The following is a 13,331-nucleotide window of genomic DNA, read 5'->3' on the forward strand; positions in this document are numbered from 1 at the left end:
CATTCCCCCCAGTAGCTATAACCAATACTAAACATAAATCAATGAAAAATACTCATTAGTAAAAAGCTTAAGAAAACCAATAAAGATTGGCATATCATATGACAAACACCAAGCCTCCTCCCAACTGAACTACTTTAATGTTCTCCCACATCCACTCATTTAATAGTAAAAGGCTTAAGAAAACCAAGGATCAGTAAAAAGCTTAGTGATTCACCATATTGAGTTATGGTGGTAGCTAACTCCTTGAACATTTTAGCCAGCCATTGCACCTAACCATCATGCTTCCTATATGTATGAGTACTCTTGAAATATTCAAAAATCTCCACCGTGTCTTGTCAATTCTTATCTATGTTCCACAAATTTTCTGGGAGAGGAGGGGTTGACAGGAAAAGTTTCCAATATTGCAAAAAAATTGTCCAGATTTTTGGGTTGAAAAATACATATACATACCTATCCACATTTATAATATAATAGAAGTAAAATATAGAAGGTTAATAGCTTTTCTTTTTCAGAATTAACTTTTAGCCATAATAAAACATTCTAAAAATATCCATGAAATAAACAATGCTAAAATTAAGAATACTAAATTGAAATATCGTATAACTTATAAGCATTCATCCATCACAATGTAAAGATTTGAAATCATAAATTATAATGACAACTGTTAAGTGTAGCAATAACTTAACTCTCAAAATGACAAAATATGATAATTGTATCTGAGCCATCACAAAATGTTAAGCAAGAAGCAGCAAGCTCAATCATAATACAAATTCATCATTTGACTTTTTAAGTTTGTATTATATTGTTATTTTACTCCATTGTTCCATAACTTGGAGACTCCAACGAGTACTAGTGACAGCTCTGAAACTTCTATGAGTCACTAAAAAGTCTCATAAACTTCCAAAAGTTCCCAAGCCATCATTAGTGTTCTTGGGCATCCTTGACTTAAAAAAACAAGAGGAGGTTTTCTCTGAAACAGAAATTAAAGCATCCTCCTTGCTGGCTAGGGATGCCTTGTCCCAACCCCTAAGTACCCAAAAAGGCATGTTCCCAGTTTGCTGGTTAGTAGCCTTGGATCTGGGTTGGTCCAGTTTGAACCCAGTTCATGGTCTAGGTCGATCTATCTGCAGATTCAGATGAAGCGGGATAGACTGTGGATTTGTCTTAAACAAACTCAAGCGAACCTAGCAGAACCATGATGAACTTGGAGTGAACCCATCACATTTTAGATTTTTTTTTTAATTTCTTTTTGTTTTTTCAAATAATGTTTGGCATTTGACTTTGACTATATGGGCCAAAACAAATCCCGAACAAAGTGACTTATACAGCATTTGAAAGTCTAAAACAAACTAGTTTTATCTCATTGTGAATGCAAAACACAAAAATCATTCACTCATTGAACTTTTGATCTTGCTTTCCATCACACAAATAGAATCGAAAATTGATTGATTAAGGCTCCAAAGTGTTTGAATTGATATTCCTACATGTGTGGAAAAGCCCATTTATGACCGAAGATATCATAGAGGAGGACATTTCAAAAAGAGGTAAAAAATTTTGGTTTTTCTTTTCCTACACTACTGTTATAAAAATAAACTCTTTTGTTTTGTTTTTATTCTTCTATGAATGTATCAATATGATTAATCTATTACCGAGTCAGGTTATATATATACAATTTTCAATTGTTTTTAATGTTGTGTTTATCAAATTTATTTCCGTAAGGATTACAATGGCAGCTAGTTCTATCTCCATGAGTCAATCCCACTTCAAAATTGACCTGAATTCTCCTATTTGGAAGTATGTTGACATGATACAACTGATTCTAGGTGCTGGAGTGTTATTTGAATTTGCAATGGATGTGGTGTTCTGTGTTAGGTGTTCAAGCTCATATAGTTGGGTGAAAGCTGTGTGGCATTCCTAGACAAGGCATCAAAGCTTGTCTGTTAGGCCTAACCATTGGGTTTAACTATTTACAACCATCCAATAACTTAGACTACCTTATCCAACAATTAAATTACCACAACTAAGTTGGCATAAAATGCATTCTAAAACATGGTAGCATAACACTGTCTACATTAACCACCAAACCCCACCTCCCCCCTCACCCCCCACCCATATCATGCCTCTTCTAACTCGGACAAAATAGAAATAGTATCCCACAAGAGCTGAAAGTGAATATGTCTTTGGTGATTCAACAGCTCCAACTGATTTTGAAGAAGCTATCTCAATAGGGCGCAACCACTTGACTACTACCTGGAGTTTGTAGAAATTGTAATAACCTAGATTGAATGTGCATAAAACAAATCCAGAAATTATTGTCATCAGATTTCCACAATCCATTATGTTCATAATTTGCAATTTCTGGATTTGATTGTGTAAGAGTTTTTGCATCAACATTTCAGATCACAATCTGTGATCCATCATCAAGATGAGAGAGAATAGGAAGAGAAATACTACAACAATGCATACATTTATATTTCTTTAATATTATTTTCAGACACATACCATACAACTTGAAATCTACCTATCTGATACAAGTAACAAATCTGAATATACTAATTTGATATATATGCCCGAATCTTGACTAGTTCCTTGAGGGTTTATGTCCCAGAGGAACTAACCAATCTGCCTGTAGACTTATGCCTTCAAGCGTTTAGAACGACTAAAAGTAGCATTACTTTTATTACGCAAGTAATTGGTAAAAAATTGGATATATTAACAATGAGCAAACGCTCAATAAATAGGATTACAAAGAATTACAAGAGGGCAAGTTTCTAAAAAGAAACTGCCAATAAGATCGAGCAAGATCTTATTAAGATATTTACACTAAGTTTACAATATTGAGCATTAATAATAAAATAATAAAGTATTATTCTAATACCCTCCCTTAATGCTCAATCTATCAACTACACCAATAGACCCCCTGAATTTTACAAACCTATCTGGACTGAGGGGTTTGGTGAAAATATCTGTTGACTGCTCTGAGGTAGGAACATACAGCAACTGAATGGATTCGTCTTCAACCAACTACCGAATGTAGTGACAATGAAGTTCTATATGTTTGGTTCTTTCATGGAAGACTGGATTCTTGGCAAGTTTGAGAACTCCTTGATTATCCGAAAACAAGGGAGTCGGACCTGCTTGAGATAGTTGCATATCTCCAAGCATCCGGCGAAGCCAAACTGCCTCACAAGCTGTCTTAACAGCTCCTCATACTCTACTGCTATCGAAGAGAGAGCCACTGCCTGCTGCTTCTTACTAGTCCAGGTGACTGCACCAGATCCCAAACTGAACACATATCTAAAGGTTGATTTCTTGTCATCAACTGAACCTGCCCAATCTGAATCTGTGAACCCACTAAGTCTAGGATCACTCCTAGTGTAAAGAAGTCCATAATCCAAGGTGCCTTTCACATAGCGCAGGACACGCTTTGCTGCTACCCAATGATCAGCCCTGGGGGCTGTCATGAAGCGTGAGATGTAGCTCAATGCAAAACTGAGGTCAAGTCTAGTGGCAGTGAGATAGATGAGACTGCCCACTAGTTGCCTGAATTGTGTTTCATCTACAAGAGTGAATCAAACTTGGCTGACAATTTCAGACCAGTCTCCATAGGTGTGGAAGCAGGTTTGCAATCCTGCATTCGAAACCTATCAAGCAAGTTCTGGCATACTTAGACTGAGAAAGGAAGATGCTGCTATCAGTCTGCCAAACCTCAACACCCAAACAATAATGAAGAAGTCCTAAATTTGTCATATCAAAAGTGCTGCACAAATCCTGTTTGATTTCTGAAATCAAATGTGCTGAATTCCCAATAATGATCAAGTCATCCACATAGACAACAAGAAAGAGAATATCATTACCAGAGTGTTTGATATACAGATTACTGTCTGAAGGACTACGCTGAAAGCCATGAGCAACCAAGTACTGATCAATTTTTATGTACCATGCTCGAGCAGCCTGTTTAAGTCCATAGAGTGCTTTCCGGAGTCTACACACTTGTGGTTCTGAACTGGCAACCTTGAAACCAGGAGGTTGCGTCATGTAGACTTCTTCCTGCAATTCACCATTGAGGAAGGCACTCTTCACGTCCATCTGATGGACTTTCCAACCATACTAAGCTGCAATGGCGAGAAGAAGACGAATAGTACTCATCTTAGCAGTAGGAGCAAAAGTCTCCTCATAGTCAATGCCTTCTCGTTGTGTGAATCCTCGAGCAACTAATCTGGCCTTATATTTATCTAAGGTACCATGTGCATGATACTTGACCTTATATACCCATTTACAGCTAATGGGTTTCTTCCCTGAAGGAAGATCTAAAAGAACCTAGGTGTGATTCTTCTGAAGACTTTGGAACTCAACATCCATTGCATGTTCCCACTCTGGAATCCCTTTGGCCTCTGCATATGTTTGAGGTTCATAGATACTGTGGATGTTAGCCATAAGAGCAAAATTAATTGTGTTTTGCTGTTTGCCCTTATTTCTAGAATCTCTACCCTCAATGAGCTCATCAGGACGAAGATCATTGATGGTCTTAGCCCACCATTTAGGCCGAAGAGTAGATGTGCCAACATCAAGAGCAAGAGGAATAACTGGAAGAGGAAGCGGATCAGGATCAAGAGTATTGTCACTGTACCCTGTAAACATGAGCTTCTGACTCTTGGAACCCAACTTAGTGCGCTTGGCATCAGGAATCCACACATAAGCTAAAGAGCCAAAAACTTTCAAATGGCTGATCCTAGGTTTGCGACCAGACCATGCTTCCTCAAGAGTCTTATTTTTAACAGCATGAGTGGGTGACCTATTCAGAAGATAGACTACTGTGAACACTGCTTCTGCCCAATATTTCTTAGGAACGTTTCTATGTTCCATCATAGACCTAGCCATTTCTGTAATGGTGCGGTTACGACGTTCTACAACACCGTTTTGTTGAGGGGTGTATGGTGTGGTTAACTGACGTTTTATGCCATGTGTATCACAGAAAGTAGAGAAAGCAGAAGAACAAAACTTCCCCCCATTTTCAGACCTAAGAGTAATAATAGAAGAACTAGACTCTTTTTCGACAAAGGCCTTAAATTTCTGAAATACAGTAAACACATCTGATTTGTGCTTAAGGAAATACACCCACATTTTACGACTAAAATCATCAACAAATAGCAAGATATACCTGCACCCAATAACAAAAGTAGTATTCATAGGACCACATACATCAGCGTGGACCAGCTGCAGTACCTTAGAGGCTCGCCATGAGTCACCATCCTTGAACGGTGTCCGGTGCTGCTTCCCAGCCTGGCAAGCTTCACAAACACGATGATTCTGAGTCTGAATATCAGGTAGACCATGTACTAAGGCTTCTCGAACAAGCTGTGCAAGATAATGAATGTTCTGGTGACCATATTGCTGATGCCAGAGACTGTTGATAGATGAAGATTTAGCTGCAAAGGCATGTTCAAGAGAATCGCCAATATCCACAAGTCTATATAGACCATGATCCTCAATGCCCACAGCTACAGTAGTGCTAGAAGCACGATCAACAATCAAGCACTTATGTGTACTAAAAATGACATCCAGCTGAGGAGAATGCCGCATAATCTGACTGACAGAAAGGAGGTTAAGTTCCATACCAAGAACATAGTACACATTGAGGAATATGAGATTCCTCCCTCCAGATTGTATCTAAACGTTGCCCTTGCCGACAACAGTGTACTCTTCACCACCTCCAAAAATAACTGAATCAGTGTAGGGAGAGAACTCAACAAATTGGTCACGCCTACGAGTGAAATGACGAGAAGCACCAGAATCAATGTACCAGGCAGAAGACTTCACATGATCTGCATGTCTTTTAGCCATGAAGGCATAAAAGGCAAACTCTTTCTGCTCTGTGTGCTCAGCAACATTGGCTTTAGGCTGAGACCCTCCCTGCTTCCGCTGCTCGGAAGCCAATCTGGTACGACAATCTTTGATCATATGACCAAATTTGTGACAGTAATTGCATTGCACCTTCTTTTTCTTGAAACCACCCTGAGACTGAGAAGAGCCCTTCTGCTGAAAGGACTGGGATGACTGGGATTTGCCTTTATCCTTGTGAAAGGATTTGGCAGCAAAGGCATGTTCTGAGGAGGCTGAAGTAGCACCGCTACCAAACTGTTGTTTCCAACGATCCTGCTGCAGAAGTTTGGTGCATAACTCTGGATATTTCAGATCAACATTAGTAGAAGTAATGTTGAGAGTCTCTATAAAGTGCTCATTCGGTTTTGGTAGACTTTTCAAAGTAATGACTACCATATCCTCTTCCTCCATGTGTCGACCAATAGCTTCGAGCTGATCTCGAATGTCCTTAATCTTTGTAAGATGCTCCTGTAAGGACATGCGTTCATCCATCATAATGGAGAATAGTTGATTCTTCAGAAAAAAGGCTCGACTCTTGTCGGACGTCTCATGCAACTCCTTCAGATGCCTCCAGATATTTGCAGCTGACTTGCCGGAAGGAATCTGAGGTAGCTGGTCATTAGTAACAGAGAGCTTGAGAAGCATAACAGCTTCTCGATTACGGTCATCAAACTTGTCCTGGTCAGCTCCAGGTGTTTGAGGACGAGACTCTGTGCCCAAAACAAGATTATCCAAGCGGCAATATTCAAAAATAGTCAGCATGCGCTGCTTCCAGGTGTTATAATTTTTTCCATTAAATCGCTAACTGCCTTCCAACATCAAGTTGGTCAATGATGCCATCTTACACGTTTCCCAATGCACAGAAAACGAAAAAACTAAGAAGAGGCGCTGGCACGGAATTCAAAAAATTCAAATCCTAATACAGAAATAGAGGCAAATGCTAGTACAGACTTCAAAAAATCCCTCAAATTGTTGGCAACTAACTGAACAACTCCCTCAAATTGTTGGCTTTCCATTTCAAAAGTTTTTTCTTCTTTGCCTTATGTGTTGCAACAATACTTGTTAATAGGAAATTAGTCCACAAATGGTGGCAATTAACTGATTACTAAATCCCTCCATCATAGGCAGCTAACTCACCAACAAATCCCTCAATTGTTGGCAACTAACTAAACAACTCCCTCTAATTGCTGACAACTAACTAAACAACAACTCCCTCAACTTGTCGGTAACTAACTATGTCAATCATGGCGGTTAACTGGCTAGAACTAAAGCAACCTCCTCTAACTGAAAACTTGGCCAGTCCTAACTGAAAGTCTCAAAGAACTGTAGCTGCTATATTCTATTACGAGACACTTCCTACTATTAAGTCTTCTACTTATGTTGACAAGAAACTCAATGCTATAGATCAAAAGGGGACATTACAAATCTCTTCTATATGTTGGTTTAAGTGGTCTGTTAACGATTTTCCATTCTTGAAACCTCTTAACCATGTGGGCAACTTCCTTTGAAACCACACAAAACTTCATGTTGCACACCATTTTCACAATTTTATCACTTAAGGAAGAATTAGGCATTTGACACATTTTTGTGAAGAATATTTTCTCTCCAAGTGTTGTGTGAGGAAGTATGAGGGGCATTCGTGCATTTATAATCATCTGGCAAGTTTTATTGTCAAACTAACCAAGTTTTTGGCGAGTACTCACAAAAAAAAGGGCAAGTAATTACCAAAAACTCAATGATTCAAACTGTCAAGTTTGTTAGTTGTAATTAGGGTGAAGAGCGGATTCCAATTGCCTAAGGCAACATTGGAATCCGCCCTTTAGGGCTGGACCCTCTTTTCTTTCACACGCCACTCTTAGGGCTGGGCCCTCTCTCTCACGCCAACCCCAAATAGGGCAGACCCTATCCTCACGCCACTTGATGTGGCTTTATAAAACATGGTAAGGAATATATAATAAATAAAGTTTATGCTAAGCCGACTTTAGAGGTTTATCTAGAGGAAGATATATATATGAGTTCATCAAATGAAGTAAAGACATTCATATCACATACACAATGAGACCCGCTCTGCTCCTAAATGCAATCTGCCCTCCTACACTTGGCAAATCTGCTCCTTGGTGAACTGCAAGAACATTTAGCTACATTCTGCTTCAGCCTGTCAAAGTTATCTTCTGCTGGTGGATGTCTTGATCATCTACAACTAGGGCATCACTCTACATCACCTTGGCACCTTGTTGTTTGGACAGCAATCAGAGATAAGTGTTGTAATCAGAATCTTGTGTTTAAAGCATAATCAAATATGAGGATCTTTCTTGCTGGGTTTTTCCTCCTAGGAGGTTTTCCCAGGGTACTTGTGTGTTGTGTGTTCATTTTTGTTCATTTCTTTACTTTTACTTAATTCTGGAAATTCCTAAGTACTAACAGCAATTAATATTAATCTAGAAATTCAGTTAAATTTCTATTTCTTGAGTATTGAATTAATCTAAAAGACTAAAGTTAACATGGTATCAGAGCTATGGGCCAAATCAACTTTCAGAATTTAGTACTCTTTTATTTCCAGATTGTTGTCTCATTCATAGGTCAAGTCAATGGGGCTGAAAGTTGAAGATAGGCTTGATGGAAATCTCAACTTTGCTGCATGGAAGGTTCAAATCATGGTTGCTCTAGAGGAAGATCTTCTTCACTTCATAGAAGCGAAAGAGCTAACGGAACCTACGGATGCAACTGAGCTAAAGCAATTCAAAAGGGATGTTGTCAAGGCCAGAAAGCTTCTTATTGATTCAGTTAAAGACCACCTAGTCACCTCCATTGCCTCATTCACTACTGCAAGAGAAATATTCGGTCATCTACAAGGTACCTATGAAATTAACAATCTCAGTAGGGCAATTACTTTAAAGCAGCAATTACTTAATATCAAAATGTCAAAAGAAGATTCTGCTATGTCTTATTTTATGAGGATTTCAGAACTAAAGAATCAGCTAGGTACAATTGGACATAACATGGAAGCCAAAGATCTTGTTATGATTTCCCTAAATGGTCTACCACACTCATGGGAGTCTTTTATTCAAACCATAAGTGGTAGAACTGAGTTACCCACCCCTGATCGCCTTAAGAATGATTGCATTCAAGAAGAGTCGCGTCTTATCACAAGGGGGCAACTCAAAAGTCCTCAAGTAGATGATCAACACATGCTTGCAACCCAATGCAAGAAAGGTGGAAATTGGAAGAAGTATTATCTCAAGAGGAATAGAGATTTCAAAGCACCTAGTTCTCAGCATTCTTGGATGAAGCCAAGAGATCTCTCGTGTTCGATGTTTCAGATGTGACAAACTTGGTCACTATGCTAAAGAATGTCAGAATGATCCTACGCAAAGAGAAGCCAACCTAAATAAAGTCTCAGAACAAAATGATGACTTCTTATTCATCTCTGCCCTGTCAAGCAGCATACCCACAGACAGTAACACATGGCTGATCGACAATGGTGCTTCTAGACACATCACAGGCTACCGTGATCACCTTTCAGACTTAATAGAAAATGATACCAATCTACATGTGGTAATTGGTGACGATGCTCGATATTCGATAAGAGGTTCTAGCACTACTTCTTTGAATTTAGACTGGTATTTCACTTCACCTTAGTGATATCTTGTTTGTTCCTGGAATTAAAAGAAACTTAATTTCCATTTCTGCTCTAGAAGATAAAGGTTATCAAATTGCATTTTCTGAGGGAAAAGTACTTGTTTGGCCTAAGAAATCTAGTTTTAAATCTGCTCATGTAATAGGTAATAGATATGATAGTTTATATAAGCTCTCTACTAACCCTGTTCAAGCCCTCATTAATGAGGCTCCCGAATCTTGCGAGCTATGGCATAGAAGACTTGGACACTTACACTATCAAGCACTTCCCTCTCTTGGAAAGTTAGTCAAAGGTATGCCTAAACTCAGTCAAATTCATGATGATACATGCAAAGGTTGTGCTTTAGGTAAAAATGTTAAAAACCCTTTTCATAAAAGTGAAAGTAGAGCTAAAAATAAACTAGAACTTGTTCAATCTGATTTATGTGGTCCTATGTCTATAGCATCTCCTAGTGGATTTCTTTATTATGTAATCTTCATAGATGATTTCTCTAGGAAAACTTGGATCTACTTCTTGAAATCTAAAGAATCTGATGAAGTCTTAAGTAGATTTAAAGAGTTTAAGGTATTGGCTGAAAACACCTCTGGTAAAAGAATTAAATGTTTAAGATCTGACAATGGAGGTGAGTATACCTCTGGTAGCTTTCATGATTTTTGTGTTGAGTCAGGAATTAAGAGGGAGTTCTGTGTTCCATACAACCCTCAGCAAAATGGAGTTGCTGAAAGGAAGAATAGAACAATTGTTGAGGCTGCAAAGGCTATGATTCATGATCAAGATTTGCAGACCTTTCTATGGGCTGAGGCTTCTAAAACAGCGGTATATATTCAGAATAGATGTCCTCACCGTGTCCTAAAGAATATGACTCCTGAAGAAGCCTTCACAGGATCCAAACCTGACATCAGTCACTTAAGAATTTTTGGAAGTCCTGTTTATGTTCATGTGCCCAAGGAAAAGCGAACCAAGTTGGAGTCCTCTGGAAAGAAAGGCATGCTAGTTGGATATAGTGAATCATCCAAGGCCTTCAAAATCTATATTCTAGGTCAAAGGTATGTTGAGGTAAGTAGGGATGTTAATTTTGAAGAAGATACTGCCTTTAAGAAATCAAAAGGGTCTCTTGTTAGTGATGAAGTTAATGACAATCAAGATATGAATGTTGATACTGACCCTGAGATTCAGAGGAAGCCTGTTGAACCTCCACCTCAAGAAGAGCATAACGATCCACCAGAGCCAATGAATCCCACTGATATACCTAGTGACATTGTTGTTAGCAAAAAGACCACTTTGGGTAAGGAACACCATTCAAGAAGTTGAAAGATTTGCTAATCCTAGTGGGACTTTTCGAGAAACCAAGAGACCTCAAGTATTATCCAACTACGTTGCATTGATGAGCAATCTCATTGAGTCTAAGCCATGCAATGTTGAAGAAGACTTGAACCATCATGCCTGGAAGCTTGCTATGAATGAAGAGTATCAGTCAATCATCAAGAATGATGTTTGGGACATTATGCCTAGACCCATAGGTAAATCTGTTGTTTCCTCTAAATGGTTATTCAAAATTAAACATAATGCTGATGGTAGTATTGAAAAATATAAGGCTAGATTTGTAGCTTGTGGTTTTTCTCAAAAGGAAGGCATAGACTATGAAGAAACATTTGCTCCTGTTGCTAGATATACCTCTATTAGAACCTAAGTCACCAGGTTCGAATTCGAATTCGAAGTTCGACAGCTTTGAAATTCGATGAAGTTCGATGCGGAAAAAATTCGAAATGTATAAAATTCGAATTAAATTCGCCATATGTAATTTTTAAATTTTTTTTTAATAAATATATGTAATATATCTATAAATTTGCGTAAATAGTTTAACATTGATAAATAGATTTGAAATCATTACAAAAAGATGACACATTTATAAAATATAAACCGTAGGAAACATATGCTTTCACTATCGCAAAGATGTTCTTTTGTCAAAAAGGTACAATAACAGTCAAAAACTTTAGAACTTTAAAATAACTCTAAGTCATCAAGAGCACTTGGCTGGGATGCCAAATCATCATCATCTGTATCACTACTCAGTTCATCATCTGCAAAGTCAGGCTCATCTACATCTGGCATTGCCATGCCTTCAAGAGTTTGTTGTAAAGAAGTGTTCTTTGCTGATTTGTTCATCAGCAATTTCAAATTGCTGCGAACATAGACAAGATCTCCCAACTTTCCAGTCAGCAATTTGTTCCTCTTTTTGGAATGGATGTGGTCAAAGCAACTCCAGTTCCTCTCACAAGCTGATGAACTTGCTCCCTGACTCAAAATTCGAATAGCAAACTCTTGCAGTTCAGGAGTTGATGATCCATAAGAGATCCACCATCTATATCCAGACATACGTGGCGAGTCATATTTGGCTTCTGCCCCTCCAAACATCCCTTCTCCTCTCTTGTATTGCCAACTTTGATCTCTGATTAGTGCTGCAATTTCTGGATTTGGTACATACCTGCTAATGGCTTGGTAAAGCCCTGCCATGATTTCATTATCACCCCTTCTATCAATAGAAAACAACTTAGGCTCCAAAAAGCAAGCTGCTGCATGTAAAGGTGTGTGCATCATTTTCCATCTGCAATCAACTGCCTCCCATATCTGCATATATTTTGCTTCTTCATTGTTTAGTGCTTTTTGAATAGATTCCTTACACCGGTCCATGCTTTCATAAAGCATGCCAAGGCAAGGAGTGTCACCATCAACCATACGAAGCACGTCAACAATTGGTTCACATACAAGCAAGACTTTTGCTGCACTTTCCCAGAAATTGCTGTTTAGGATGATTTGCTCTATGTTCTTCCCCTTGGGGCCTTTAGAAAGCACTGAACTTTCCCACTGATTGGAACATATAATAGACCTCAAAGCTGCTTTTTCTTCAACCACTCTTTTCAAAGTGATATAATATGAAGCAAATCTTGTTTCACAAGGCCTCAACAATTCCTTTGATGCATGCTGCCTATAAATACTCAATGTGAGACAATGATTCCGTATGAAATTTGCAATTGCTCTCCCTCTATGAATAGCTTCATTTATCCATGGGAATTTAGCCAAGTCATGAAGCAACAAATCGAGACAATGCGCTGCACATGGGCTCCAATATATCTGTGGGTACTTCTCTACAATCAGCCTCCCAGCTCCCACACAATTTGCTGCACTATCAGTTACCACTTGAACCACATTTTCCATCCCTACTTCAAGAATGGCTTCCTCTAATATTTGAAAAATATACTCTGAAGTTTTTTTGTGGTTCATGGTGTCAATGACTTTCAAAAACACAACACCTTCAGGACAAGACACCAAAACATTAATCAATGGCCTTTGACACATATCTGACCATCCATCACTCAATATAGTGCAACCTGTTTCCTTCCAAGTGGCTTTGACATCAGCTAATTTTTCAGTCACTCTATCTTTTGACCTTTGCAAAAGAGTTGTCCTGATAGCCTCTGAACCTGGGGGTGTGTACCCTTTGCCAAACTCTGCAATTTTCTGAACTGCATTGTGGAAATGAGGATTTCTCGCAACATTGAATGGAATAGCACTTGTGTAAAACAAATCAGCAACTGCATCATCCACCTGTTGTTTCTCTACTGGTTTCCAAAAGTTGTTCAGTGTTCCACTCTGTTTTGGTACACTCGCCGCTTCGGATTGCACAGAAGAGGAAGACATGGCAGATGTGAATCTAGATATATCTCCTTCAATTCTCTGTTTCTTTTGTGCCTTCTTCATTTTGCCTACCGTTGAAGCAGCCAACTCTTTCTCTAGAATAGCTTTAAGTTCT

At 38.6% G+C, this 13,331-nt stretch overlaps 1 protein-coding gene across 1 annotated transcript in view; it reads right to left on the minus strand.

The window, feature by feature from the left end:
* LOC131029356 (uncharacterized) overlaps nt 1–13,331 on the minus strand; it is a 57,919-nt gene that overhangs the window by 1,572 nt on the left and 43,016 nt on the right. The gene's annotated exons all lie outside the window — the stretch shown is intronic.

The sequence above is a fragment of the Cryptomeria japonica genome, chromosome 10 (assembly GCF_030272615.1).
Source record: "Cryptomeria japonica chromosome 10, Sugi_1.0, whole genome shotgun sequence".
In the NCBI taxonomy this organism is placed as follows: Eukaryota; Viridiplantae; Streptophyta; class Pinopsida; order Cupressales; family Cupressaceae; genus Cryptomeria; species Cryptomeria japonica.